The 27,458-nt window shown below is 42.4% G+C and overlaps 31 non-coding genes across 31 annotated transcripts; 18 read left to right on the plus strand and 13 right to left on the minus strand.

The window, feature by feature from the left end:
• Positions 1 to 1,145: 1,145 nt before the first annotated feature.
• On the minus strand, positions 1,146 to 1,218 carry TRNAM-CAU (transfer RNA methionine (anticodon CAU)). Its single transcript has one exon. It is a non-coding gene; the product is annotated as a tRNA-Met (tRNA).
• An 88-nt stretch (positions 1,219 to 1,306) lies between these two features.
• TRNAE-UUC (transfer RNA glutamic acid (anticodon UUC)) lies at positions 1,307 to 1,378 on the plus strand. The gene has a single exon. It is a non-coding gene; the product is annotated as a tRNA-Glu (tRNA).
• Positions 1,379 to 3,304: 1,926 nt separating this feature from the next.
• Positions 3,305 to 3,377, minus strand: TRNAM-CAU (transfer RNA methionine (anticodon CAU)). The gene has a single exon. It is a non-coding gene; the product is annotated as a tRNA-Met (tRNA).
• Positions 3,378 to 3,465: 88 nt separating this feature from the next.
• TRNAE-UUC (transfer RNA glutamic acid (anticodon UUC)) lies at positions 3,466 to 3,537 on the plus strand. Its single transcript has one exon. It is a non-coding gene; the product is annotated as a tRNA-Glu (tRNA).
• A 1,926-nt stretch (positions 3,538 to 5,463) lies between these two features.
• TRNAM-CAU (transfer RNA methionine (anticodon CAU)) lies at positions 5,464 to 5,536 on the minus strand. The gene has a single exon. It is a non-coding gene; the product is annotated as a tRNA-Met (tRNA).
• An 88-nt stretch (positions 5,537 to 5,624) lies between these two features.
• Positions 5,625 to 5,696, plus strand: TRNAE-UUC (transfer RNA glutamic acid (anticodon UUC)). Its single transcript has one exon. It is a non-coding gene; the product is annotated as a tRNA-Glu (tRNA).
• A 1,926-nt stretch (positions 5,697 to 7,622) lies between these two features.
• Positions 7,623 to 7,695, minus strand: TRNAM-CAU (transfer RNA methionine (anticodon CAU)). Its single transcript has one exon. It is a non-coding gene; the product is annotated as a tRNA-Met (tRNA).
• Positions 7,696 to 7,783: 88 nt separating this feature from the next.
• TRNAE-UUC (transfer RNA glutamic acid (anticodon UUC)) lies at positions 7,784 to 7,855 on the plus strand. The gene has a single exon. It is a non-coding gene; the product is annotated as a tRNA-Glu (tRNA).
• An 889-nt stretch (positions 7,856 to 8,744) lies between these two features.
• On the plus strand, positions 8,745 to 8,816 carry TRNAE-CUC (transfer RNA glutamic acid (anticodon CUC)). Its single transcript has one exon. It is a non-coding gene; the product is annotated as a tRNA-Glu (tRNA).
• A 965-nt stretch (positions 8,817 to 9,781) lies between these two features.
• Positions 9,782 to 9,854, minus strand: TRNAM-CAU (transfer RNA methionine (anticodon CAU)). Its single transcript has one exon. It is a non-coding gene; the product is annotated as a tRNA-Met (tRNA).
• An 88-nt stretch (positions 9,855 to 9,942) lies between these two features.
• Positions 9,943 to 10,014, plus strand: TRNAE-UUC (transfer RNA glutamic acid (anticodon UUC)). Its single transcript has one exon. It is a non-coding gene; the product is annotated as a tRNA-Glu (tRNA).
• A 1,926-nt stretch (positions 10,015 to 11,940) lies between these two features.
• TRNAM-CAU (transfer RNA methionine (anticodon CAU)) lies at positions 11,941 to 12,013 on the minus strand. The gene has a single exon. It is a non-coding gene; the product is annotated as a tRNA-Met (tRNA).
• Positions 12,014 to 12,101: 88 nt separating this feature from the next.
• TRNAE-UUC (transfer RNA glutamic acid (anticodon UUC)) lies at positions 12,102 to 12,173 on the plus strand. Its single transcript has one exon. It is a non-coding gene; the product is annotated as a tRNA-Glu (tRNA).
• Positions 12,174 to 13,062: 889 nt separating this feature from the next.
• TRNAE-CUC (transfer RNA glutamic acid (anticodon CUC)) lies at positions 13,063 to 13,134 on the plus strand. Its single transcript has one exon. It is a non-coding gene; the product is annotated as a tRNA-Glu (tRNA).
• Positions 13,135 to 14,099: 965 nt separating this feature from the next.
• Positions 14,100 to 14,172, minus strand: TRNAM-CAU (transfer RNA methionine (anticodon CAU)). Its single transcript has one exon. It is a non-coding gene; the product is annotated as a tRNA-Met (tRNA).
• An 88-nt stretch (positions 14,173 to 14,260) lies between these two features.
• Positions 14,261 to 14,332, plus strand: TRNAE-UUC (transfer RNA glutamic acid (anticodon UUC)). The gene has a single exon. It is a non-coding gene; the product is annotated as a tRNA-Glu (tRNA).
• A 1,926-nt stretch (positions 14,333 to 16,258) lies between these two features.
• On the minus strand, positions 16,259 to 16,331 carry TRNAM-CAU (transfer RNA methionine (anticodon CAU)). Its single transcript has one exon. It is a non-coding gene; the product is annotated as a tRNA-Met (tRNA).
• Positions 16,332 to 16,419: 88 nt separating this feature from the next.
• On the plus strand, positions 16,420 to 16,491 carry TRNAE-UUC (transfer RNA glutamic acid (anticodon UUC)). Its single transcript has one exon. It is a non-coding gene; the product is annotated as a tRNA-Glu (tRNA).
• Positions 16,492 to 17,380: 889 nt separating this feature from the next.
• Positions 17,381 to 17,452, plus strand: TRNAE-CUC (transfer RNA glutamic acid (anticodon CUC)). The gene has a single exon. It is a non-coding gene; the product is annotated as a tRNA-Glu (tRNA).
• A 965-nt stretch (positions 17,453 to 18,417) lies between these two features.
• Positions 18,418 to 18,490, minus strand: TRNAM-CAU (transfer RNA methionine (anticodon CAU)). Its single transcript has one exon. It is a non-coding gene; the product is annotated as a tRNA-Met (tRNA).
• Positions 18,491 to 18,578: 88 nt separating this feature from the next.
• Positions 18,579 to 18,650, plus strand: TRNAE-UUC (transfer RNA glutamic acid (anticodon UUC)). Its single transcript has one exon. It is a non-coding gene; the product is annotated as a tRNA-Glu (tRNA).
• A 1,937-nt stretch (positions 18,651 to 20,587) lies between these two features.
• Positions 20,588 to 20,660, minus strand: TRNAM-CAU (transfer RNA methionine (anticodon CAU)). Its single transcript has one exon. It is a non-coding gene; the product is annotated as a tRNA-Met (tRNA).
• An 88-nt stretch (positions 20,661 to 20,748) lies between these two features.
• On the plus strand, positions 20,749 to 20,820 carry TRNAE-UUC (transfer RNA glutamic acid (anticodon UUC)). The gene has a single exon. It is a non-coding gene; the product is annotated as a tRNA-Glu (tRNA).
• An 889-nt stretch (positions 20,821 to 21,709) lies between these two features.
• TRNAE-CUC (transfer RNA glutamic acid (anticodon CUC)) lies at positions 21,710 to 21,781 on the plus strand. Its single transcript has one exon. It is a non-coding gene; the product is annotated as a tRNA-Glu (tRNA).
• Positions 21,782 to 22,746: 965 nt separating this feature from the next.
• On the minus strand, positions 22,747 to 22,819 carry TRNAM-CAU (transfer RNA methionine (anticodon CAU)). Its single transcript has one exon. It is a non-coding gene; the product is annotated as a tRNA-Met (tRNA).
• Positions 22,820 to 22,907: 88 nt separating this feature from the next.
• On the plus strand, positions 22,908 to 22,979 carry TRNAE-UUC (transfer RNA glutamic acid (anticodon UUC)). Its single transcript has one exon. It is a non-coding gene; the product is annotated as a tRNA-Glu (tRNA).
• Positions 22,980 to 24,918: 1,939 nt separating this feature from the next.
• TRNAM-CAU (transfer RNA methionine (anticodon CAU)) lies at positions 24,919 to 24,991 on the minus strand. Its single transcript has one exon. It is a non-coding gene; the product is annotated as a tRNA-Met (tRNA).
• An 88-nt stretch (positions 24,992 to 25,079) lies between these two features.
• TRNAE-UUC (transfer RNA glutamic acid (anticodon UUC)) lies at positions 25,080 to 25,151 on the plus strand. The gene has a single exon. It is a non-coding gene; the product is annotated as a tRNA-Glu (tRNA).
• Positions 25,152 to 26,040: 889 nt separating this feature from the next.
• TRNAE-CUC (transfer RNA glutamic acid (anticodon CUC)) lies at positions 26,041 to 26,112 on the plus strand. The gene has a single exon. It is a non-coding gene; the product is annotated as a tRNA-Glu (tRNA).
• Positions 26,113 to 27,077: 965 nt separating this feature from the next.
• TRNAM-CAU (transfer RNA methionine (anticodon CAU)) lies at positions 27,078 to 27,150 on the minus strand. The gene has a single exon. It is a non-coding gene; the product is annotated as a tRNA-Met (tRNA).
• Positions 27,151 to 27,238: 88 nt separating this feature from the next.
• Positions 27,239 to 27,310, plus strand: TRNAE-UUC (transfer RNA glutamic acid (anticodon UUC)). Its single transcript has one exon. It is a non-coding gene; the product is annotated as a tRNA-Glu (tRNA).
• The last annotated feature ends 148 nt before the right edge of the window (positions 27,311 to 27,458 follow it).

The following is a 27,458-nucleotide window of genomic DNA, read 5'->3' on the forward strand; positions in this document are numbered from 1 at the left end:
CAACTGTGTTAACGAGGCAAGCTGCGCAAATAGAACTGCAGAAGTTGCTTGTGCCAAGTAGAAAACTTATTTTTTTTCAGATTGTCACTGATAAGACAGCACATCTTTTCCCATATGGTCTAGCGGTTAGGATTCCTGGTTCTCACCCAGGCGGCCCGGGGTCAACTCCCGGTATGGGAATGTACTTTTCTGTACTGCCACCAACATTCAAAGACAAAGGTGTTTTTCAGACAAAAGTATTTCAGGTAGAATTTGCGTTAAGCTGTCGAAAATTCTGAACGCCATCTTTTGGTCCGTTCGTTGTGATGAACTTTGGCGCAAGATTTAATTTGGTTTCATAGCTCAAATCAATCTCAACTAGCCCCTTTTACAGCAAACGTGTCAAGAGAATCAACAACCCATGTGTCCTGTCTGTCATTTGGGTTCGCAAATTCTTACTTATCAGAAACATTTTAAATCTGAAAGGGAAAGTTCTAATTTGGTGACAGAATCTCTTCAGAAAAGAGGAGACCGCTTCCCCGTGTGAGGATCGAACTCACGAACTTCAGAATATGAGACTGACGCGCTCGCTACTGACGGGTGTTTTTCAGACAAAAGTATTTCAGGTAGATTTTGCGCTTAGCTGTCAAACAGCTCAAATCACTCTCATCTGCCTCTTTATACAGCAAACGGGTCAAGAGAAACAGCAACCCATGTGTCCCATCTGTCATTTGGGTTCACAAATCCTTACTTATCAGAAACGTGTTAGAACTGAAAGGGAAAGTTCTAAGTTTTTGACAAAATCTCTTCAGAAAAGAGGAGCCTGCTGCCCCGTGTGAGGATCGAACTCACGACCTTCAGATTATGAGACTGACGCGGGTGTTTTTCAGACAAAAGTATTTCAGGTAGATTTTGCGCTTAGCTGTCAATCATTCTGAACACCAGCTTTTGGTTACATTCATTGTGACGACCTTTGGCACAAGATTTAATTTTTTTTCATAGCTCAAATCACTCTCATCTGCCTCTTTATACAGCAAACGGGTCAAGAGAACCAGCATCCCATGTGTCATTTGGGTTCACAAATCCTTACTTATCAGAAACGTGTTAGAAATGAACGGGAAAGTTCTAAGTTTTTGACAAAATCTCTTCGGAAAAGAGGAGCCCGCTGCCCCGTGTGAGTATCGAACTCACGACCTTCAGATTATGAGACTGACGCGCTACCTACTGCGCTAACGAGGCAAGATGCACGTGCCAATCTGCAGACGTTTCTTGTGCAAGCCCCCGAGCTGATTTTTTTCAATAGATACCTCAGTGTGTAGCTATCCATTCCCATATGGTCTAGCGGTAAGGATTCCTGGTTTTCACCCAGGCGGCCCGGGTTCGACTCCCGGTATGGGAACGCACCTTTTACTGTACTACTGCCAACAATCAAAGACAGAAATGTATTTTCCAGACAATAATATTCCAGGTAGATTTTGTACTTTGCAGTCAAAAATGCTGAACATCAGGGTATTTGTGGCTCTTACTGACCTTTAGCACAAGATTTCATTTTGTTTCATAGCTTAAACCATTCTCAACTACACCTTATTACTCCAAAGCGTCAAGGGACGCAACAATCCATGTGTTCTGTCTGTCACTAAGGCTTCTGTTTCCTTTCGAATCGGAAACGTTTCAGTGAGAAAGTTCTGAGTGGGTGACACAATATCCCAAGAAAAGGGGGGAGAATAGTTCCACGTGTGAGGAAAAAACCTCATGAACTTCAGATTACCAACTGACGTGCTAAGTACCATGCTCATGTGGCAACTTTTTTCTTTTGTGATGTAAAAGCTATTTAATCAAAGCAAAAACTTCTTTTTTTTTTTTTTAATTTATCTTGCTGCTTAGTGTATAACTTGTCCCACGTGGAAAAGTGGATAGGACCTAGTATCCCTGGTCGACTGGTTTACTTCCTGCTATGGGAGTGACACTCCTTTGGAACTAGTACACACATTCAAAAGCTGCCCCATGCCTTGTACGTGGAAACAGTTTAGGAACTAAATTGGTTATGTTTTGGTACTGAATCGGAAAAATCTGTGGCCCTGTAGCCAAGATGGAGACAGAATCGATTGAGAAAACGAGGGACCAGTACCCCGTCTAAGAATCGAACGTTCATCTTTCAGCTTATGAGACTGATTTGCTTACAACTGTGTTAACGAGGCAAGCTGCGCAAATAGAACTGCAGAAGTTGCTTGTGCCAAGTAGAAAACTTATTTTTTTTCAGATTGTCACTGATAAGACAGCACATCTTTTCCCATATGGTCTAGCGGTTAGGATTCCTGGTTCTCACCCAGGCGGCCCGGGGTCAACTCCCGGTATGGGAATGTACTTTTCTGTACTGCCACCAACATTCAAAGACAAAGGTGTTTTTCAGACAAAAGTATTTCAGGTAGAATTTGCGTTAAGCTGTCGAAAATTCTGAACGCCATCTTTTGGTCCGTTCGTTGTGATGAACTTTGGCGCAAGATTTAATTTGGTTTCATAGCTCAAATCAATCTCAACTAGCCCCTTTTACAGCAAACGTGTCAAGAGAATCAACAACCCATGTGTCCTGTCTGTCATTTGGGTTCGCAAATTCTTACTTATCAGAAACATTTTAAATCTGAAAGGGAAAGTTCTAATTTGGTGACAGAATCTCTTCAGAAAAGAGGAGACCGCTTCCCCGTGTGAGGATCGAACTCACGAACTTCAGAATATGAGACTGACGCGCTCGCTACTGACGGGTGTTTTTCAGACAAAAGTATTTCAGGTAGATTTTGCGCTTAGCTGTCAAACAGCTCAAATCACTCTCATCTGCCTCTTTATACAGCAAACGGGTCAAGAGAAACAGCAACCCATGTGTCCCATCTGTCATTTGGGTTCACAAATCCTTACTTATCAGAAACGTGTTAGAACTGAAAGGGAAAGTTCTAAGATTTTGACAAAATCTCTTCGGAAAAGAGGAGCCTGCTGCCCCGTGTGAGGATCGAACTCACGACCTTCAGATTATGAGACTGACGCGGGTGTTTTTCAGACAAAAGCATTTCAGGTAGATTTTGCGCTTAGCTGTCAATCATTCTGAACACCAGCTTTTGGTTACATTCATTGTGACGACCTTTGGCACAAGATTTAATTTTTTTTCATAGCTCAAATCACTCTCATCTGCCTCTTTATACAGCAAACGAGTCAAGAGAACCAGCAACCCATGTGTCATTTGGGTTCACAAATCCTTACTTATCAGAAACATGTTAGAACTGAACGGGAAAGTTCTAAGTTTTTGACAAAATCTCTTCGGAAAAGAGGAGCCCGCTGCCCCGTGTGAGGATCGAACTCACGACCTTCAGATTATGAGACTGACACGCTACCTACTGCGCTAACGAGGCAAGATGCACGTGCCAATCTGCAGACGTTTCTTGTGCAAGCCCCCGAGCTGATTTTTTTCAATAGATACCTCAGTGTGTAGCTATCCTTTCCCATATGGTCTAGCGGTTAGGATTCCTGGTTTTCACCCAGGCGGCCCGGGTTCGACTCCCGGTATGGGAACGCACCTTTTACTGTACTACTGCCAACAATCAAAGACAGAAATGTATTTTCCAGACAATAATATTTCAGGTAGATTTTGTACTTTGCAGTCAAAAATGCTGAACATCAGGGTATTTGTGGCTCTTACTGACCTTTAGCACAAGATTTCATTTTGTTTCATAGCTTAAACCATTCTCAACTACACCTTATTACTCCAAAGCGTCAAGGGACGCAACAATCCATGTGTTCTGTCTGTCACTAAGGCTCCTGTTTCCTTTCGAATCGGAAACGTTTCAGTGAGAAAGTTCTGAGTGGGTGACACAATATCCCAAGAAAAGGGGGGAGAATAGTTCCACGTGTGAGGAAAAAACCTCATGAACTTCAGATTACCAACTGACGTGCTAAGTACCATGCTCATGTGGCAACTTTTTTCTTTTGTGATGTAAAAGCTATTTAATCAAAGCAAAAACTTCTTTTTTTTTTTTTTAATTTATCTTGCTGCTTAGTGTATAACTTGTCCCACGTGGAAAAGTGGATAGGACCTAGTATCCCTGGTCGACTGGTTTACTTCCTGCTATGGGAGTGACACTCCTTTGGAACTAGTACACACATTCAAAAGCTGCCCCATGCCTTGTACGTGGAAACAGTTTAGGAACTAAATTGGTTATGTTTTGGTACTGAATCGGAAAAATCTGTGGCCCTGTAGCCAAGATGGAGACAGAATCGATTGAGAAAACGAGGGACCAGTACCCCGTCTAAGAATCGAACGTTCATCTTTCAGCTTATGAGACTGATTTGCTTACAACTGTGTTAACGAGGCAAGCTGCGCAAATAGAACTGCAGAAGTTGCTTGTGCCAAGTAGAAAACTTATTTTTTTTCAGATTGTCACTGATAAGACAGCACATCTTTTCCCATATGGTCTAGCGGTTAGGATTCCTGGTTCTCACCCAGGCGGCCCGGGGTCAACTCCCGGTATGGGAATGTACTTTTCTGTACTGCCACCAACATTCAAAGACAAAGGTGTTTTTCAGACAAAAGTATTTCAGGTAGAATTTGCGTTAAGCTGTCGAAAATTCTGAACGCCATCTTTTGGTCCGTTCGTTGTGATGAACTTTGGCACAAGATTTAATTTGGTTTCATAGCTCAAATCAATCTCAACTAGCCCCTTTTACAGCAAACGTGTCAAGAGAATCAACAACCCATGTGTCCTGTCTGTCATTTGGGTTCGCAAATTCTTACTTATCAGAAACATTTTAAATCTGAAAGGGAAAGTTCTAATTTGGTGACAGAATCTCTTCAGAAAAGAGGAGACCGCTTCCCCGTGTGAGGATCGAACTCACGAACTTCAGAATATGAGACTGACGCGCTCGCTACTGACGGGTGTTTTTCAGACAAAAGTATTTCAGGTAGATTTTGCGCTTAGCTGTCAAACAGCTCAAATCACTCTCATCTGCCTCTTTATACAGCAAACGGGTCAAGAGAAACAGCAACCCATGTGTCCCATCTGTCATTTGGGTTCACAAATCCTTACTTATCAGAAACGTGTTAGAACTGAAAGGGAAAGTTCTAAGTTTTTGACAAAATCTCTTCGGAAAAGAGGAGCCTGCTGCCCCGTGTGAGGATCGAACTCACGACCTTCAGATTATGAGACTGACGCGGGTGTTTTTCAGACAAAAGTATTTCAGGTAGATTTTGCGCTTAGCTGTCAATCATTCTGAACACCAGCTTTTGGTTACATTCATTGTGACGACCTTTGGCACAAGATTTAATTTTTTTTCATAGCTCAAATCACTCTCATCTGCCTCTTTATACAGCAAACGGGTCAAGAGAACCAGCATCCCATGTGTCATTTGGGTTCACAAATCCTTACTTATCAGAAACGTGTTAGAAATGAACGGGAAAGTTCTAAGTTTTTGACAAAATCTCTTCGGAAAAGAGGAGCCCGCTGCCCCGTGTGAGTATCGAACTCACGACCTTCAGATTATGAGACTGACGCGCTACCTACTGCGCTAACGAGGCAAGATGCACGTGCCAATCTGCAGACGTTTCTTGTGCAAGCCCCCGAGCTGATTTTTTTCAATAGATACCTCAGTGTGTAGCTATCCATTCCCATATGGTCTAGCGGTAAGGATTCCTGGTTTTCACCCAGGCGGCCCGGGTTCGACTCCCGGTATGGGAACGCACCTTTTACTGTACTACTGCCAACAATCAAAGACAGAAATGTATTTTCCAGACAATAATATTCCAGGTAGATTTTGTACTTTGCAGTCAAAAATGCTGAACATCAGGGTATTTGTGGCTCTTACTGACCTTTAGCACAAGATTTCATTTTGTTTCATAGCTTAAACCATTCTCAACTACACCTTATTACTCCAAAGCGTCAAGGGACGCAACAATCCATGTGTTCTGTCTGTCACTAAGGCTTCTGTTTCCTTTCGAATCGGAAACGTTTCAGTGAGAAAGTTCTGAGTGGGTGACACAATATCCCAAGAAAAGGGGGGAGAATAGTTCCACGTGTGAGGAAAAAACCTCATGAACTTCAGATTACCAACTGACGTGCTAAGTACCATGCTCATGTGGCAACTTTTTTCTTTTGTGATGTAAAAGCTATTTAATCAAAGCAAAATCTTCTTTTTTTTTTTTTTAATTTATCTTGCTGCTTAGTGTATAACTTGTCCCACGTGGAAAAGTGGATAGGACCTAGTATCCCTGGTCGACTGGTTTACTTCCTGCTATGGGAGTGACACTCCTTTGGAACTAGTACACACATTCAAAAGCTGCCCCATGCCTTGTACGTGGAAACAGTTTAGGAACTAAATTGGTTATGTTTTGGTACTGAATCGGAAAAATCTGTGGCCCTGTAGCCAAGATGGAGACAGAATCGATTGAGAAAACGAGGGACCAGTACCCCGTCTAAGAATCGAACGTTCATCTTTCAGCTTATGAGACTGATTTGCTTACAACTGTGTTAACGAGGCAAGCTGCGCAAATAGAACTGCAGAAGTTGCTTGTGCCAAGTAGAAAACTTATTTTTTTTCAGATTGTCACTGATAAGACAGCACATCTTTTCCCATATGGTCTAGCGGTTAGGATTCCTGGTTCTCACCCAGGCGGCCCGGGGTCAACTCCCGGTATGGGAATGTACTTTTCTGTACTGCCACCAACATTCAAAGACAAAGGTGTTTTTCAGACAAAAGTATTTCAGGTAGAATTTGCGTTAAGCTGTCGAAAATTCTGAACGCCATCTTTTGGTCCGTTCGTTGTGATGAACTTTGGCGCAAGATTTAATTTGGTTTCATAGCTCAAATCAATCTCAACTAGCCCCTTTTACAGCAAACGTGTCAAGAGAATCAACAACCCATGTGTCCTGTCTGTCATTTGGGTTCGCAAATTCTTACTTATCAGAAACATTTTAAATCTGAAAGGGAAAGTTCTAATTTGGTGACAGAATCTCTTCAGAAAAGAGGAGACCGCTTCCCCGTGTGAGGATCGAACTCACGAACTTCAGAATATGAGACTGACGCGCTCGCTACTGACGGGTGTTTTTCAGACAAAAGTATTTCAGGTAGATTTTGCGCTTAGCTGTCAAACAGCTCAAATCACTCTCATCTGCCTCTTTATACAGCAAACGGGTCAAGAGAAACAGCAACCCATGTGTCCCATCTGTCATTTGGGTTCACAAATCCTTACTTATCAGAAACGTGTTAGAACTGAAAGGGAAAGTTCTAAGTTTTTGACAAAATCTCTTCGGAAAAGAGGAGCCTGCTGCCCCGTGTGAGGATCGAACTCACGACCTTCAGATTATGAGACTGACGCGGGTGTTTTTCAGACAAAAGTATTTCAGGTAGATTTTGCGCTTAGCTGTCAATCATTCTGAACACCAGCTTTTGGTTACATTCATTGTGACGACCTTTGGCACAAGATTTAATTTTTTTTCATAGCTCAAATCACTCTCATCTGCCTCTTTATACAGCAAACGGGTCAAGAGAACCAGCATCCCATGTGTCATTTGGGTTCACAAATCCTTACTTATCAGAAACGTGTTAGAAATGAACGGGAAAGTTCTAAGTTTTTGACAAAATCTCTTCGGAAAAGAGGAGCCCGCTGCCCCGTGTGAGTATCGAACTCACGACCTTCAGATTATGAGACTGACGCGCTACCTACTGCGCTAACGAGGCAAGATGCACGTGCCAATCTGCAGACGTTTCTTGTGCAAGCCCCCGAGCTGATTTTTTTCAATAGATACCTCAGTGTGTAGCTATCCATTCCCATATGGTCTAGCGGTAACGATTCCTGGTTTTCACCCAGGTGGCCCGGGTTCGACTCCCGGTATGGGAACGCACCTTTTACTGTACTACTGCCAACAATCAAAGACAGAAATGTATTTTCCAGACAATAATATTCCAGGTAGATTTTGTACTTTGCAGTCAAAAATGCTGAACATCAGGGTATTTGTGGCTCTTACTGACCTTTAGCACAAGATTTCATTTTGTTTCATAGCTTAAACCATTCTCAACTACACCTTATTACTCCAAAGCGTCAAGGGACGCAACAATCCATGTGTTCTGTCTGTCACTAAGGCTTCTGTTTCCTTTCGAATCGGAAACGTTTCAGTGAGAAAGTTCTGAGTGGGTGACACAATATCCCAAGAAAAGGGGGGAGAATAGTTCCACGTGTGAGGAAAAAACCTCATGAACTTCAGATTACCAACTGACGTGCTAAGTACCATGCTCATGTGGCAACTTTTTTCTTTTGTGATGTAAAAGCTATTTAATCAAAGCAAAAACTTCTTTTTTTTTTTTTTAATTTATCTTGCTGCTTAGTGTATAACTTGTCCCACGTGGAAAAGTGGATAGGACCTAGTATCCCTGGTCGACTGGTTTACTTCCTGCTATGGGAGTGACACTCCTTTGGAACTAGTACACACATTCAAAAGCTGCCCCATGCCTTGTACGTGGAAACAGTTTAGGAACTAAATTGGTTATGTTTTGGTACTGAATCGGAAAAATCTGTGGCCCTGTAGCCAAGATGGAGACAGAATCGATTGAGAAAACGAGGGACCAGTACCCCGTCTAAGAATCGAACGTTCATCTTTCAGCTTATGAGACTGATTTGCTTACAACTGTGTTAACGAGGCAAGCTGCGCAAATAGAACTGCAGAAGTTGCTTGTGCCAAGTAGAAAACTTATTTTTTTTCAGATTGTCACTGATAAGACAGCACATCTTTTCCCATATGGTCTAGCGGTTAGGATTCCTGGTTCTCACCCAGGCGGCCCGGGTTCAACTCCCGGTATGGGAATGTACTTTTCTGTACTGCCACCAACATTCAAAGACAAAGGTGTTTTTCAGACAAAAGTATTTCAGGTAGAATTTGCGTTAAGCTGTCGAAAATTCTGAACGCCATCTTTTGGTCCGTTCGTTGTGATGAACTTTGGCACAAGATTTAATTTGGTTTCATAGCTCAAATCAATCTCAACTAGCCCCTTTTACAGCAAACGTGTCAAGAGAATCAACAACCCATGTGTCCTGTCTGTCATTTGGGTTCGCAAATTCTTACTTATCAGAAACATTTTAAATCTGAAAGGGAAAGTTCTAATTTGGTGACAGAATCTCTTCAGAAAAGAGGAGACCGCTTCCCCGTGTGAGGATCGAACTCACGAACTTCAGAATATGAGACTGACGCGCTCGCTACTGACGGGTGTTTTTCAGACAAAAGTATTTCAGGTAGATTTTGCGCTTAGCTGTCAAACAGCTCAAATCACTCTCATCTGCCTCTTTATACAGCAAACGGGTCAAGAGAAACAGCAACCCATGTGTCCCATCTGTCATTTGGGTTCACAAATCCTTACTTATCAGAAACGTGTTAGAACTGAAAGGGAAAGTTCTAAGATTTTGACAAAATCTCTTCGGAAAAGAGGAGCCTGCTGCCCCGTGTGAGGATCGAACTCACGACCTTCAGATTATGAGACTGACGCGGGTGTTTTTCAGACAAAAGCATTTCAGGTAGATTTTGCGCTTAGCTGTCAATCATTCTGAACACCAGCTTTTGGTTACATTCATTGTGACGACCTTTGGCACAAGATTTAATTTTTTTTCATAGCTCAAATCACTCTCATCTGCCTCTTTATACAGCAAACGAGTCAAGAGAACCAGCAACCCATGTGTCATTTGGGTTCACAAATCCTTACTTATCAGAAACATGTTAGAACTGAACGGGAAAGTTCTAAGTTTTTGACAAAATCTCTTCGGAAAAGAGGAGCCCGCTGCCCCGTGTGAGGATCGAACTCACGACCTTCAGATTATGAGACTGACACGCTACCTACTGCGCTAACGAGGCAAGATGCACGTGCCAATCTGCAGACGTTTCTTGTGCAAGCCCCCGAGCTGATTTTTTTCAATAGATACCTCAGTGTGTAGCTATCCTTTCCCATATGGTCTAGCGGTTAGGATTCCTGGTTTTCACCCAGGCGGCCCGGGTTTGACTCCCGGTATGGGAACGCACCTTTTACTGTACTACTGCCAACAATCAAAGACAGAAATGTATTTTCCAGACAATAATATTTCAGGTAGATTTTGTACTTTGCAGTCAAAAATGCTGAACATCAGGGTATTTGTGGCTCTTACTGACCTTTAGCACAAGATTTCATTTTGTTTCATAGCTTAAACCATTCTCAACTACACCTTATTACTCCAAAGCGTCAAGGGACGCAACAATCCATGTGTTCTGTCTGTCACTAAGGCTCCTGTTTCCTTTCGAATCGGAAACGTTTCAGTGAGAAAGTTCTGAGTGGGTGACACAATATCCCAAGAAAAGGGGGGAGAATAGTTCCACGTGTGAGGAAAAAACCTCATGAACTTCAGATTACCAACTGACGTGCTAAGTACCATGCTCATGTGGCAACTTTTTTCTTTTGTGATGTAAAAGCTATTTAATCAAAGCAAAAACTTCTTTTTTTTTTTTTTAATTTATCTTGCTGCTTAGTGTATAACTTGTCCCACGTGGAAAAGTGGATAGGACCTAGTATCCCTGGTCGACTGGTTTACTTCCTGCTATGGGAGTGACACTCCTTTGGAACTAGTACACACATTCAAAAGCTGCCCCATGCCTTGTACGTGGAAACAGTTTAGGAACTAAATTGGTTATGTTTTGGTACTGAATCGGAAAAATCTGTGGCCCTGTAGCCAAGATGGAGACAGAATCGATTGAGAAAACGAGGGACCAGTACCCCGTCTAAGAATCGAACGTTCATCTTTCAGCTTATGAGACTGATTTGCTTACAACTGTGTTAACGAGGCAAGCTGCGCAAATAGAACTGCAGAAGTTGCTTGTGCCAAGTAGAAAACTTATTTTTTTTCAGATTGTCACTGATAAGACAGCACATCTTTTCCCATATGGTCTAGCGGTTAGGATTCCTGGTTCTCACCCAGGCGGCCCGGTGTCAACTCCCGGTATGGGAATGTACTTTTCTGTACTGCCACCAACATTCAAAGACAAAGGTGTTTTTCAGACAAAAGTATTTCAGGTAGAATTTGCGTTAAGCTGTCGAAAATTCTGAACGCCATCTTTTGGTCCGTTCGTTGTGATGAACTTTGGCACAAGATTTAATTTGGTTTCATAGCTCAAATCAATCTCAACTAGCCCCTTTTACAGCAAACGTGTCAAGAGAATCAACAACCCATGTGTCCTGTCTGTCATTTGGGTTCGCAAATTCTTACTTATCAGAAACATTTTAAATCTGAAAGGGAAAGTTCTAATTTGGTGACAGAATCTCTTCAGAAAAGAGGAGACCGCTTCCCCGTGTGAGGATCGAACTCACGAACTTCAGAATATGAGACTGACGCGCTCGCTACTGACGGGTGTTTTTCAGACAAAAGTATTTCAGGTAGATTTTGCGCTTAGCTGTCAAACAGCTCAAATCACTCTCATCTGCCTCTTTATACAGCAAACGGGTCAAGAGAAACAGCAACCCATGTGTCCCATCTGTCATTTGGGTTCACAAATCCTTACTTATCAGAAACGTGTTAGAACTGAAAGGGAAAGTTCTAAGTTTTTGACAAAATCTCTTCGGAAAAGAGGAGCCTGCTGCCCCGTGTGAGGATCGAACTCACGACCTTCAGATTATGAGACTGACGCGGGTGTTTTTCAGACAAAAGTATTTCAGGTAGATTTTGCGCTTAGCTGTCAATCATTCTGAACACCAGCTTTTGGTTACATTCATTGTGACGACCTTTGGCACAAGATTTAATTTTTTTTCATAGCTCAAATCACTCTCATCTGCCTCTTTATACAGCAAACGGGTCAAGAGAACCAGCATCCCATGTGTCATTTGGGTTCACAAATCCTTACTTATCAGAAACGTGTTAGAAATGAACGGGAAAGTTCTAAGTTTTTGACAAAATCTCTTCGGAAAAGGGGAGCCCGCTGCCCCGTGTGAGTATCGAACTCACGACCTTCAGATTATGAGACTGACGCGCTACCTACTGCGCTAATGAGGCAAGATGCACGTGCCAATCTGCAGACGTTTCTTGTGCAAGCCCCCGAGCTGATTTTTTTCAATAGATACCTCAGTGTGTAGCTATCCATTCCCATATGGTCTAGCGGTAAGGATTCCTGGTTTTCACCCAGGCGGCCCGGGTTCGACTCCCGGTATGGGAACGCACCTTTTACTGTACTACTGCCAACAATCAAAGACAGAAATGTATTTTCCAGACAATAATATTCCAGGTAGATTTTGTACTTTGCAGTCAAAAATGCTCAACATCAGGGTATTTGTGGCTCTTACTGACCTTTAGCACAAGATTTCATTTTGTTTCATAGCTTAAACCATTCTCAACTACACCTTATTACTCCAAAGCGTCAAGGGACGCAACAATCCATGTGTTCTGTCTGTCACTAAGGCTTCTGTTTCCTTTCGAATCGGAAACGTTTCAGTGAGAAAGTTCTGAGTGGGTGACACAATATCCCAAGAAAAGGGGGGAGAATAGTTCCACGTGTGAGGAAAAAACCTCATGAACTTCAGATTACCAACTGACGTGCTAAGTACCATGCTCATGTGGCAACTTTTTTCTTTTGTGATGTAAAAGCTATTTAATCAAAGCAAAATCTTCTTTTTTTTTTTTTTAATTTATCTTGCTGCTTAGTGTATAACTTGTCCCACGTGGAAAAGTGGATAGGACCTAGTATCCCTGGTCGACTGGTTTACTTCCTGCTATGGGAGTGACACTCCTTTGGAACTAGTACACACATTCAAAAGCTGCCCCATGCCTTGTACGTGGAAACAGTTTAGGAACTAAATTGGTTATGTTTTGGTACTGAATCGGAAAAATCTGTGGCCCTGTAGCCAAGATGGAGACAGAATCGATTGAGAAAACGAGGGACCAGTACCCCGTCTAAGAATCGAACGTTCATCTTTCAGCTTATGAGACTGATTTGCTTACAACTGTGTTAACGAGGCAAGCTGCGCAAATAGAACTGCAGAAGTTGCTTGTGCCAAGTAGAAAACTTATTTTTTTTCAGATTGTCACTGATAAGACAGCACATCTTTTCCCATATGGTCTAGCGGTTAGGATTCCTGGTTCTCACCCAGGCGGCCCGGGTTCAACTCCCGGTATGGGAATGTACTTTTCTGTACTGCCACCAACATTCAAAGACAAAGGTGTTTTTCAGACAAAAGTATTTCAGGTAGAATTTGCGTTAAGCTGTCGAAAATTCTGAACGCCATCTTTTGGTCCGTTCGTTGTGATGAACTTTGGCACAAGATTTAATTTGGTTTCATAGCTCAAATCAATCTCAACTAGCCCCTTTTACAGCAAACGTGTCAAGAGAATCAACAAACCATGTGTCCTGTCTGTCATTTGGGTTCGCAAATTCTTACTTATCAGAAACATTTTAAATCTGAAAGGGAAAGTTCTAATTTGGTGACAGAATCTCTTCAGAAAAGAGGAGACCGCTTCCCCGTGTGAGGATCGAACTCACGAACTTCAGAATATGAGACTGACGCGCTCGCTACTGACGGGTGTTTTTCAGACAAAAGTATTTCAGGTAGATTTTGCGCTTAGCTGTCAAACAGCTCAAATCACTCTCATCTGCCTCTTTATACAGCAAACGGGTCAAGAGAAACAGCAACCCATGTGTCCCATCTGTCATTTGGGTTCACAAATCCTTACTTATCAGAAACGTGTTAGAACTGAAAGGGAAAGTTCTAAGTTTTTGACAAAATCTCTTCGGAAAAGAGGAGCCTGCTGCCCCGTGTGAGGATCGAACTCACGACCTTCAGATTATGAGACTGACGCGGGTGTTTTTCAGACAAAAGTATTTCAGGTAGATTTTGCGCTTAGCTGTCAATCATTCTGAACACCAGCTTTTGGTTACATTCATTGTGACGACCTTTGGCACAAGATTTAATTTTTTTTCATAGCTCAAATCACTCTCATCTGCCTCTTTATACAGCAAACGGGTCAAGAGAACCAGCATCCCATGTGTCATTTGGGTTCACAAATCCTTACTTATCAGAAACGTGTTAGAAATGAACGGGAAAGTTCTAAGTTTTTGACAAAATCTCTTCGGAAAAGAGGAGCCCGCTGCCCCGTGTGAGTATCGAACTCACGACCTTCAGATTATGAGACTGCCGCGCTACCTACTGCGCTAACGAGGCAAGATGCACGTGCCAATCTGCAGACGTTTCTTGTGCAAGCCCCCGAGCTGATTTTTTTCAATAGATACCTCAGTGTGTAGCTATCCATTCCCATATGGTCTAGCGGTAAGGATTCCTGGTTTTCACCCAGGCGGCCCGGGTTCGACTCCCGGTATGGGAACGCACCTTTTACTGTACTACTGCCAACAATCAAAGACAGAAATGTATTTTCCAGACAATAATATTCCAGGTAGATTTTGTACTTTGCAGTCAAAAATGCTGAACATCAGGGTATTTGTGGCTCTTACTGACCTTTAGCACAAGATTTCATTTTGTTTCATAGCTTAAACCATTCTCAACTACACCTTATTACTCCAAAGCGTCAAGGGACGCAACAATCCATGTGTTCTGTCTGTCACTAAGGCTTCTGTTTCCTTTCGAATCGGAAACGTTTCAGTGAGAAAGTTCTGAGTGGGTGACACAATATCCCAAGAAAAGGGGGGAGAATAGTTCCACGTGTGAGGAAAAAACCTCATGAACTTCAGATTACCAACTGACGTGCTAAGTACCATGCTCATGTGGCAACTTTTTTCTTTTGTGATGTAAAAGCTATTTAATCAAAGCAAAAACTTCTTTTTTTTTTTTTTAATTTATCTTGCTGCTTAGTGTATAACTTGTCCCACGTGGAAAAGTGGATAGGACCTAGTATCCCTGGTCGACTGGTTTACTTCCTGCTATGGGAGTGACACTCCTTTGGAACTAGTACACACATTCAAAAGCTGCCCCATGCCTTGTACGTGGAAACAGTTTAGGAACTAAATTGGTTATGTTTTGGTACTGAATCGGAAAAATCTGTGGCCCTGTAGCCAAGATGGAGACAGAATCGATTGAGAAAACGAGGGACCAGTACCCCGTCTAAGAATCGAACGTTCATCTTTCAGCTTATGAGACTGATTTGCTTACAACTGTGTTAACGAGGCAAGCTGCGCAAATAGAACTGCAGAAGTTGCTTGTGCCAAGTAGAAAACTTATTTTTTTTCAGATTGTCACTGATAAGACAGCACATCTTTTCCCATATGGTCTAGCGGTTAGGATTCCTGGTTCTCACCCAGGCGGCCCGGGGTCAACTCCCGGTATGGGAATGTACTTTTCTGTACTGCCACCAACATTCAAAGACAAAGGTGTTTTTCAGACAAAAGTATTTCAGGTAGAATTTGCGTTAAGCTGTCGAAAATTCTGAACGCCATCTTTTGGTCCGTTCGTTGTGATGAACTTTGGCACAAGATTTAATTTGGTTTCATAGCTCAAATCAATCTCAACTAGCCCCTTTTACAGCAAACGTGTCAAGAGAATCAACAACCCATGTGTCCTGTCTGTCATTTGGGTTCGCAAATTCTTACTTATCAGAAACATTTTAAATCTGAAAGGGAAAGTTCTAATTTGGTGACAGAATCTCTTCAGAAAAGAGGAGACCGCTTCCCCGTGTGAGGATCGAACTCACGAACTTCAGAATATGAGACTGACGCGCTCGCTACTGACGGGTGTTTTTCAGACAAAAGTATTTCAGGTAGATTTTGCGCTTAGCTGTCAAACAGCTCAAATCACTCTCATCTGCCTCTTTATACAGCAAACGGGTCAAGAGAAACAGCAACCCATGTGTCCCATCTGTCATTTGGGTTCACAAATCCTTACTTATCAGAAACGTGTTAGAACTGAAAGGGAAAGTTCTAAGATTTTGACAAAATCTCTTCGGAAAAGAGGAGCCTGCTGCCCCGTGTGAGGATCGAACTCACGACCTTCAGATTATGAGACTGACGCGGGTGTTTTTCAGACAAAAGTATTTCAGGTAGATTTTGCGCTTAGCTGTCAATCATTCTGAACACCAGCTTTTGGTTACATTCATTGTGACGACCTTTGGCACAAGATTTAATTTTTTTTCATAGCTCAAATCACTCTCATCTGCCTCTTTATACAGCAAACGGGTCAAGAGAACCAGCATCCCATGTGTCATTTGGGTTCACAAATCCTTACTTATCAGAAACGTGTTAGAAATGAACGGGAAAGTTCTAAGTTTTTGACAAAATCTCTTCGGAAAAGAGGAGCCCGCTGCCCCATGTGAGTATCGAACTCACGACCTTCAGATTATGAGACTGACGCGCTACCTACTGCGCTAACGAGGCAAGATGCACGTGCCAATCTGCAGACGTTTCTTGTGCAAGCCCCCGAGCTGATTTTTTTCAATAGATACCTCAGTGTGTAGCTATCCATTCCCATATGGTCTAGCGGTAAGGATTCCTGGTTTTCACCCAGGCGTCCCGGGTTCGACTCCCGGTATGGGAACGCACCTTTTACTGTACTACTGCCAACAATCAAAGACAGAAATGTATTTTCCAGACAATAATATTCCAGGTAGATTTTGTACTTTGCAGTCAAAAATGCTCAACATCAGGGTATTTGTGGCTCTTACTGACCTTTAGCACAAGATTTCATTTTGTTTCATAGCTTAAACCATTCTCAACTACACCTTATTACTCCAAAGCGTCAAGGGACGCAACAATCCATGTGTTCTGTCTGTCACTAAGGCTTCTGTTTCCTTTCGAATCGGAAACGTTTCAGTGAGAAAGTTCTGAGTGGGTGACACAATATCCCAAGAAAAGGGGGGAGAATAGTTCCACGTGTGAGGAAAAAACCTCATGAACTTCAGATTACCAACTGACGTGCTAAGTACCATGCTCATGTGGCAACTTTTTTCTTTTGTGATGTAAAAGCTATTTAATCAAAGCAAAAACTTCTTTTTTTTTTTTTTAATTTATCTTGCTGCTTAGTGTATAACTTGTCCCACGTGGAAAAGTGGATAGGACCTAGTATCCCTGGTCGACTGGTTTACTTCCTGCTATGGGAGTGACACTCCTTTGGAACTAGTACACACATTCAAAAGCTGCCCCATGCCTTGTACGTGGAAACAGTTTAGGAACTAAATTGGTTATGTTTTGGTACTGAATCGGAAAAATCTGTGGCCCTGTAGCCAAGATGGAGACAGAATCGATTGAGAAAACGAGGGACCAGTACCCCGTCTAAGAATCGAACGTTCATCTTTCAGCTTATGAGACTGATTTGCTTACAACTGTGTTAACGAGGCAAGCTGCGCAAATAGAACTGCAGAAGTTGCTTGTGCCAAGTAGAAAACTTATTTTTTTTCAGATTGTCACTGATAAGACAGCACATCTTTTCCCATATGGTCTAGCGGTTAGGATTCCTGGTTCTCACCCAGGCGGCCCGGGTTCAACTCCCGGTATGGGAATGTACTTTTCTGTACTGCCACCAACATTCAAAGACAAAGGTGTTTTTCAGACAAAAGTATTTCAGGTAGAATTTGCGTTAAGCTGTCGAAAATTCTGAACGCCATCTTTTGGTCCGTTCGTTGTGATGAACTTTGGCACAAGATTTAATTTGGTTTCATAGCTCAAATCAATCTCAACTAGCCCCTTTTACAGCAAACGTGTCAAGAGAATCAACAACCCATGTGTCCTGTCTGTCATTTGGGTTCGCAAATTCTTACTTATCAGAAACATTTTAAATCTGAAAGGGAAAGTTCTAATTTGGTGACAGAATCTCTTCAGAAAAGAGGAGACCGCTTCCCCGTGTGAGGATCGAACTCACGAACTTCAGAATATGAGACTGACGCGCTCGCTACTGACGGGTGTTTTTCAGACAAAAGTATTTCAGGTAGATTTTGCGCTTAGCTGTCAAACAGCTCAAATCACTCTCATCTGCCTCTTTATACAGCAAACGGGTCAAGAGAAACAGCAACCCATGTGTCCCATCTGTCATTTGGGTTCACAAATCCTTACTTATCAGAAACGTGTTAGAACTGAAAGGGAAAGTTCTAAGATTTTGACAAAATCTCTTCGGAAAAGAGGAGCCTGCTGCCCCGTGTGAGGATCGAACTCACGACCTTCAGATTATGAGACTGACGCGGGTGTTTTTCAGACAAAAGCATTTCAGGTAGATTTTGCGCTTAGCTGTCAATCATTCTGAACACCAGCTTTTGGTTACATTCATTGTGACGACCTTTGGCACAAGATTTAATTTTTTTTCATAGCTCAAATCACTCTCATCTGCCTCTTTATACAGCAAACGAGTCAAGAGAACCAGCAACCCATGTGTCATTTGGGTTCACAAATCCTTACTTATCAGAAACATGTTAGAACTGAACAGGAAAGTTCTAAGTTTTTGACAAAATCTCTTCGGAAAAGCGGAGCCCGCTGCCCCGTGTGAGGATCGAACTCACGACCTTCAGATTATGAGACTGACACGCTACCTACTGCGCTAACGAGGCAAGATGCACGTGCCAATCTGCAGACGTTTCTTGTGCAAGCCCCCGAGCTGATTTTTTTCAATAGATACCTCAGTGTGTAGCTATCCTTTCCCATATGGTCTAGCGGTTAGGATTCCTGGTTTTCACCCAGGCGGCCCGGGTTCGACTCCCGGTATGGGAACGCACCTTTTACTGTACTACTGCCAACAATCAAAGACAGAAATGTATTTTCCAGACAATAATATTTCAGGTAGATTTTGTACTTTGCAGTCAAAAATGCTGAACATCAGGGTATTTGTGGCTCTTACTGACCTTTAGCACAAGATTTCATTTTGTTTCATAGCTTAAACCATTCTCAACTACACCTTATTACTCCAAAGCGTCAAGGGACGCAACAATCCATGTGTTCTGTCTGTCACTAAGGCTCCTGTTTCCTTTCGAATCGGAAACGTTTCAGTGAGAAAGTTCTGAGTGGGTGACACAATATCCCAAGAAAAGGGGGGAGAATAGTTCCACGTGTGAGGAAAAAACCTCATGAACTTCAGATTACCAACTGACGTGCTAAGTACCATGCTCATGTGGCAACTTTTTTCTTTTGTGATGTAAAAGCTATTTAATCAAAGCAAAAACTTCTTTTTTTTTTTTTTTTTTTTTTTTTAATTTATCTTGCTGCTTAGTGTATAACTTGTCCCACGTGGAAAAGTGGATAGGACCTAGTATCCCTGGTCGACTGGTTTACTTCCTGCTATGGGAGTGACACTCCTTTGGAACTAGTACACACATTCAAAAGCTGCCCCATGCCTTGTACGTGGAAACAGTTTAGGAACTAAATTGGTTATGTTTTGGTACTGAATCGGAAAAATCTGTGGCCCTGTAGCCAAGATGGAGACAGAATCGATTGAGAAAACGAGGGACCAGTACCCCGTCTAAGAATCGAACGTTCATCTTTCAGCTTATGAGACTGATTTGCTTACAACTGTGTTAACGAGGCAAGCTGCGCAAATAGAACTGCAGAAGTTGCTTGTGCCAAGTAGAAAACTTATTTTTTTTCAGATTGTCACTGATAAGACAGCACATCTTTTCCCATATGGTCTAGCGGTTAGGATTCCTGGTTCTCACCCAGGCGGCCCGGGGTCAACTCCCGGTATGGGAATGTACTTTTCTGTACTGCCACCAACATTCAAAGACAAAGGTGTTTTTCAGACAAAAGTATTTCAGGTAGAATTTGCGTTAAGCTGTCGAAAATTCTGAACGCCATCTTTTGGTCCGTTCGTTGTGATGAACTTTGGCACAAGATTTAATTTGGTTTCATAGCTCAAATCAATCTCAACTAGCCCCTTTTACAGCAAACGTGTCAAGAGAATCAACAACCCATGTGTCCTGTCTGTCATTTGGGTTCGCAAATTCTTACTTATCAGAAACATTTTAAATCTGAAAGGGAAAGTTCTAATTTGGTGACAGAATCTCTTCAGAAAAGAGGAGACCGCTTCCCCGTGTGAGGATCGAACTCACGAACTTCAGAATATGAGACTGACGCGCTCGCTACTGACGGGTGTTTTTCAGACAAAAGTATTTCAGGTAGATTTTGCGCTTAGCTGTCAAACAGCTCAAATCACTCTCATCTGCCTCTTTATACAGCAAACGGGTCAAGAGAAACAGCAACCCATGTGTCCCATCTGTCATTTGGGTTCACAAATCCTTACTTATCAGAAACGTGTTAGAACTGAAAGGGAAAGTTCTAAGTTTTTGACAAAATCTCTTCGGAAAAGAGGAGCCTGCTGCCCCGTGTGAGGATCGAACTCACGACCTTCAGATTATGAGACTGACGCGGGTGTTTTTCAGACAAAAGTATTTCAGGTAGATTTTGCGCTTAGCTGTCAATCATTCTGAACACCAGCTTTTGGTTACATTCATTGTGACGACCTTTGGCACAAGATTTAATTTTTTTTCATAGCTCAAATCACTCTCATCTGCCTCTTTATACAGCAAACGGGTCAAGAGAACCAGCATCCCATGTGTCATTTGGGTTCACAAATCCTTACTTATCAGAAACGTGTTAGAAATGAACGGGAAAGTTCTAAGTTTTTGACAAAATCTCTTCGGAAAAGAGGAGCCCGCTGCCCCGTGTGAGTATCGAACTCACGACCTTCAGATTATGAGACTGACGCGCTACCTACTGCGCTAACGAGGCAAGATGCACGTGCCAATCTGCAGACGTTTCTTGTGCAAGCCCCCGAGCTGATTTTTTTCAATAGATACCTCAGTGTGTAGCTATCCATTCCCATATGGTCTAGCGGTAAGGATTCCTGGTTTTCACCCAGGCGGCCCGGGTTCGACTCCCGGTATGGGAACGCACCTTTTACTGTACTACTGCCAACAATCAAAGACAGAAATGTATTTTCCAGACAATAATATTCCAGGTAGATTTTGTACTTTGCAGTCAAAAATGCTGAACATCAGGGTATTTGTGGCTCTTACTGACCTTTAGCACAAGATTTCATTTTGTTTCATAGCTTAAACCATTCTCAACTACACCTTATTACTCCAAAGCGTCAAGGGACGCAACAATCCATGTGTTCTGTCTGTCACTAAGGCTTCTGTTTCCTTTCGAATCGGAAACGTTTCAGTGAGAAAGTTCTGAGTGGGTGACACAATATCCCAAGAAAAGGGGGGAGAATAGTTCCACGTGTGAGGAAAAAACCTCATGAACTTCAGATTACCAACTGACGTGCTAAGTACCATGCTCATGTGGCAACTTTTTTCTTTTGTGATGTAAAAGCTATTTAATCAAAGCAAAAACTTCTTTTTTTTTTTTTTAATTTATCTTGCTGCTTAGTGTATAACTTGTCCCACGTGGAAAAGTGGATAGGACCTAGTATCCCTGGTCGACTGGTTTACTTCCTGCTATGGGAGTGACACTCCTTTGGAACTAGTACACACATTCAAAAGCTGCCCCATGCCTTGTACGTGGAAACAGTTTAGGAACTAAATTGGTTATGTTTTGGTACTGAATCGGAAAAATCTGTGGCCCTGTAGCCAAGATGGAGACAGAATCGATTGAGAAAACGAGGGACCAGTACCCCGTCTAAGAATCGAACGTTCATCTTTCAGCTTATGAGACTGATTTGCTTACAACTGTGTTAACGAGGCAAGCTGCGCAAATAGAACTGCAGAAGTTGCTTGTGCCAAGTAGAAAACTTATTTTTTTTCAGATTGTCACTGATAAGACAGCACATCTTTTCCCATATGGTCTAGCGGTTAGGATTCCTGGTTCTCACCCAGGCGGCCCGGGTTCAACTCCCGGTATGGGAATGTACTTTTCTGTACTGCCACCAACATTCAAAGACAAAGGTGTTTTTCAGACAAAAGTATTTCAGGTAGAATTTGCGTTAAGCTGTCGAAAATTCTGAACGCCATCTTTTGGTCCGTTCGTTGTGATGAACTTTGGCACAAGATTTAATTTGGTTTCATAGCTCAAATCAATCTCAACTAGCCCCTTTTACAGCAAACGTGTCAAGAGAATCAACAACCCATGTGTCCTGTCTGTCATTTGGGTTCGCAAATTCTTACTTATCAGAAACATTTTAAATCTGAAAGGGAAAGTTCTAATTTGGTGACAGAATCTCTTCAGAAAAGAGGAGACCGCTTCCCCGTGTGAGGATCGAACTCACGAACTTCAGAATATGAGACTGACGCGCTCGCTACTGACGGGTGTTTTTCAGACAAAAGTATTTCAGGTAGATTTTGCGCTTAGCTGTCAAACAGCTCAAATCACTCTCATCTGCCTCTTTATACAGCAAACGGGTCAAGAGAAACAGCAACCCATGTGTCCCATCTGTCATTTGGGTTCACAAATCCTTACTTATCAGAAACGTGTTAGAACTGAAAGGGAAAGTTCTAAGATTTTGACAAAATCTCTTCGGAAAAGAGGAGCCTGCTGCCCCGTGTGAGGATCGAACTCACGACCTTCAGATTATGAGACTGACGCGGGTGTTTTTCAGACAAAAGCATTTCAGGTAGATTATGCGCTTAGTTGTCAATCATTCTGAACACCAGCTTTTGGTTACATTCATTGTGACGACCTTTGGCACAAGATTTAATTTTTTTTCATAGCTCAAATCACTCTCATCTGCCTCTTTATACAGCAAACGAGTCAAGAGAACCAGCAACCCATGTGTCATTTGGGTTCACAAATCCTTACTTATCAGAAACATGTTAGAACTGAACAGGAAAGTTCTAAGTTTTTGACAAAATCTCTTCGGAAAAGCGGAGCCCGCTGCCCCGTGTGAGGATCGAACTCACGACCTTCAGATTATGAGACTGACACGCTACCTACTGCGCTAACGAGGCAAGATGCACGTGCCAATCTGCAGACGTTTCTTGTGCAAGCCCCCGAGCTGATTTTTTTCAATAGATACCTCAGTGTGTAGCTATCCTTTCCCATATGGTCTAGCGGTTAGGATTCCTGGTTTTCACCCAGGCGGCCCGGGTTCGACTCCCGGTATGGGAACGCACCTTTTACTGTACTACTGCCAACAATCAAAGACAGAAATGTATTTTCCAGACAATAATATTTCAGGTAGATTTTGTACTTTGCAGTCAAAAATGCTGAACATCAGGGTATTTGTGGCTCTTACTGACCTTTAGCACAAGATTTCATTTTGTTTCATAGCTTAAACCATTCTCAACTACACCTTATTACTCCAAAGCGTCAAGGGACGCAACAATCCATGTGTTCTGTCTGTCACTAAGGCTCCTGTTTCCTTTCGAATCGGAAACGTTTCAGTGAGAAAGTTCTGAGTGGGTGACACAATATCCCAAGAAAAGGGGGGAGAATAGTTCCACGTGTGAGGAAAAAACCTCATGAACTTCAGATTACCAACTGACGTGCTAAGTACCATGCTCATGTGGCAACTTTTTTCTTTTGTGATGTAAAAGCTATTTAATCAAAGCAAAAACTTCTTTTTTTTTTTTTTTTTTTTTTTTTTTAATTTATCTTGCTGCTTAGTGTATAACTTGTCCCACGTGGAAAAGTGGATAGGACCTAGTATCCCTGGTCGACTGGTTTACTTCCTGCTATGGGAGTGACACTCCTTTGGAACTAGTACACACATTCAAAAGCTGCCCCATGCCTTGTACGTGGAAACAGTTTAGGAACTAAATTGGTTATGTTTTGGTACTGAATCGGAAAAATCTGTGGCCCTGTAGCCAAGATGGAGACAGAATCGATTGAGAAAACGAGGGACCAGTACCCCGTCTAAGAATCGAACGTTCATCTTTCAGCTTATGAGACTGATTTGCTTACAACTGTGTTAACGAGGCAAGCTGCGCAAATAGAACTGCAGAAGTTGCTTGTGCCAAGTAGAAAACTTATTTTTTTTCAGATTGTCACTGATAAGACAGCACATCTTTTCCCATATGGTCTAGCGGTTAGGATTCCTGGTTCTCACCCAGGCGGCCCGGGGTCAACTCCCGGTATGGGAATGTACTTTTCTGTACTGCCACCAACATTCAAAGACAAAGGTGTTTTTCAGACAAAAGTATTTCAGGTAGAATTTGCGTTAAGCTGTCGAAAATTCTGAACGCCATCTTTTGGTCCGTTCGTTGTGATGAACTTTGGCACAAGATTTAATTTGGTTTCATAGCTCAAATCAATCTCAACTAGCCCCTTTTACAGCAAACGTGTCAAGAGAATCAACAACCCATGTGTCCTGTCTGTCATTTGGGTTCGCAAATTCTTACTTATCAGAAACATTTTAAATCTGAAAGGGAAAGTTCTAATTTGGTGACAGAATCTCTTCAGAAAAGAGGAGACCGCTTCCCCGTGTGAGGATCGAACTCACGAACTTCAGAATATGAGACTGACGCGCTCGCTACTGACGGGTGTTTTTCAGACAAAAGTATTTCAGGTAGATTTTGCGCTTAGCTGTCAAACAGCTCAAATCACTCTCATCTGCCTCTTTATACAGCAAACGGGTCAAGAGAAACAGCAACCCATGTGTCCCATCTGTCATTTGGGTTCACAAATCCTTACTTATCAGAAACGTGTTAGAACTGAAAGGGAAAGTTCTAAGTTTTTGACAAAATCTCTTCGGAAAAGAGGAGCCTGCTGCCCCGTGTGAGGATCGAACTCACGACCTTCAGATTATGAGACTGACGCGGGTGTTTTTCAGACAAAAGTATTTCAGGTAGATTTTGCGCTTAGCTGTCAATCATTCTGAACACCAGCTTTTGGTTACATTCATTGTGACGACCTTTGGCACAAGATTTAATTTTTTTTCATAGCTCAAATCACTCTCATCTGCCTCTTTATACAGCAAACGGGTCAAGAGAACCAGCATCCCATGTGTCATTTGGGTTCACAAATCCTTACTTATCAGAAACGTGTTAGAAATGAACGGGAAAGTTCTAAGTTTTTGACAAAATCTCTTCGGAAAAGAGGAGCCCGCTGCCCCGTGTGAGTATCGAACTCACGACCTTCAGATTATGAGACTGACGCGCTACCTACTGCGCTAACGAGGCAAGATGCACGTGCCAATCTGCAGACGTTTCTTGTGCAAGCCCCCGAGCTGATTTTTTTCAATAGATACCTCAGTGTGTAGCTATCCATTCCCATATGGTCTAGCGGTAAGGATTCCTGGTTTTCACCCAGGCGGCCCGGGTTCGACTCCCGGTATGGGAACGCACCTTTTACTGTACTACTGCCAACAATCAAAGACAGAAATGTATTTTCCAGACAATAATATTCCAGGTAGATTTTGTACTTTGCAGTCAAAAATGCTGAACATCAGGGTATTTGTGGCTCTTACTGACCTTTAGCACAAGATTTCATTTTGTTTCATAGCTTAAACCATTCTCAACTACACCTTATTACTCCAAAGCGTCAAGGGACGCAACAATCCATGTGTTCTGTCTGTCACTAAGGCTTCTGTTTCCTTTCGAATCGGAAACGTTTCAGTGAGAAAGTTCTGAGTGGGTGACACAATATCCCAAGAAAAGGGGGGAGAATAGTTCCACGTGTGAGGAAAAAACCTCATGAACTTCAGATTACCAACTGACGTGCTAAGTACCATGCTCATGTGGCAACTTTTTTCTTTTGTGATGTAAAAGCTATTTAATCAAAGCAAAAACTTCTTTTTTTTTTTTTTAATTTATCTTGCTGCTTAGTGTATAACTTGTCCCACGTGGAAAAGTGGATAGGACCTAGTATCCCTGGTCGACTGGTTTACTTCCTGCTATGGGAGTGACACTCCTTTGGAACTAGTACACACATTCAAAAGCTGCCCCATGCCTTGTACGTGGAAACAGTTTAGGAACTAAATTGGTTATGTTTTGGTACTGAATCGGAAAAATCTGTGGCCCTGTAGCCAAGATGGAGACAGAATCGATTGAGAAAACGAGGGACCAGTACCCCGTCTAAGAATCGAACGTTCATCTTTCAGCTTATGAGACTGATTTGCTTACAACTGTATTAACGAGGCAAGCTGCGCAAATAGAACTGCAGAAGTTGCTTGTGCCAAGTAGAAAACTTATTTTTTTTCAGATTGTCACTGATAAGACAGCATATCTTTTCCCATATGGTCTAGCGGTTAGGATTCCTGGTTCTCACCCAGGCGGCCCGGGTTCAACTCCCGGTATGGGAATGTACTTTTCTGTACTGCCACCAACATTCAAAGACAAAGGTGTTTTTCAGACAAAAGTATTTCAGGTAGAATTTGCGTTAAGCTGTCGAAAATTCTGAACGCCATCTTTTGGTCCGTTCGTTGTGATGAACTTTGGCACAAGATTTAATTTGGTTTCATAGCTCAAATCAATCTCAACTAGCCCCTTTTACAGCAAACGTGTCAAGAGAATCAACAACCCATGTGTCCTGTCTGTCATTTGGGTTCGCAAATGCTTACTTATCAGAAACATTTTAAATCTGAAAGGGAAAGTTCTAATTTGGTGACAGAATCTCTTCAGAAAAGAGGAGACCGCTTCCCCGTGTGAGGATCGAACTCACGAACTTCAGAATATGAGACTGACGCGCTCGCTACTGACGGGTGTTTTTCAGACAAAAGTATTTCAGGTAGATTTTGCGCTTAGCTGTCAAACAGCTCAAATCACTCTCATCTGCCTCTTTATACAGCAAACGGGTCAAGAGAAACAGCAACCCATGTGTCCCATCTGTCATTTGGGTTCACAAATCCTTACTTATCAGAAACGTGTTAGAACTGAAAGGGAAAGTTCTAAGATTTTGACAAAATCTCTTCGGAAAAGAGGAGCCTGCTGCCCCGTGTGAGGATCAAACTCACGACCTTCAGATTATGAGACTGACGCGGGTGTTTTTCAGACAAAAGCATTTCAGGTAGATTTTGCGCTTAGCTATCAATCATTCTGAACACCAGCTTTTGGTTACATTCATTGTGACGACCTTTGGCACAAGATTTAATTTTTTTTCATAGCTCAAATCACTCTCATCTGCCTCTTTATACAGCAAACGAGTCAAGAGAACCAGCAACCCATGTGTCATTTGGGTTCACAAATCCTTACTTATCAGAAACATGTTAGAACTGAACGGGAAAGTTCTAAGTTTTTGACAAAATCTCTTCGGAAAAGAGGAGCCCGCTGCCCCGTGTGAGGATCGAACTCACGACCTTCAGATTATGAGACTGACACGCTACCTACTGCGCTAACGAGGCAAGATGCACGTGCCAATCTGCAGACGTTTCTTGTGCAAGCCCCCGAGCTGATTTTTTTCAATAGATACCTCAGTGTGTAGCTATCCTTTCCCATATGGTCTAGCGGTTAGGATTCCTGGTTTTCACCCAGGCGGCCCGGGTTCGACTCCCGGTATGGGAACGCACCTTTTACTGTACTACTGCCAACAATCAAAGACAGAAATGTATTTTCCAGACAATAATATTTCAGGTAGATTTTGTACTTTGCAGTCAAAAATGCTGAACATCAGGGTATTTGTGGCTCTTACTGACCTTTAGCACAAGATTTC

Source organism: Dendrobates tinctorius, unplaced genomic scaffold (genome assembly GCF_039654945.1).
Source record: "Dendrobates tinctorius isolate UK_male_01 unplaced genomic scaffold, ASM3965494v1 ptg000272l, whole genome shotgun sequence".
Lineage (NCBI taxonomy): Eukaryota > Metazoa > Chordata > Amphibia > Anura > Dendrobatidae > Dendrobates > Dendrobates tinctorius.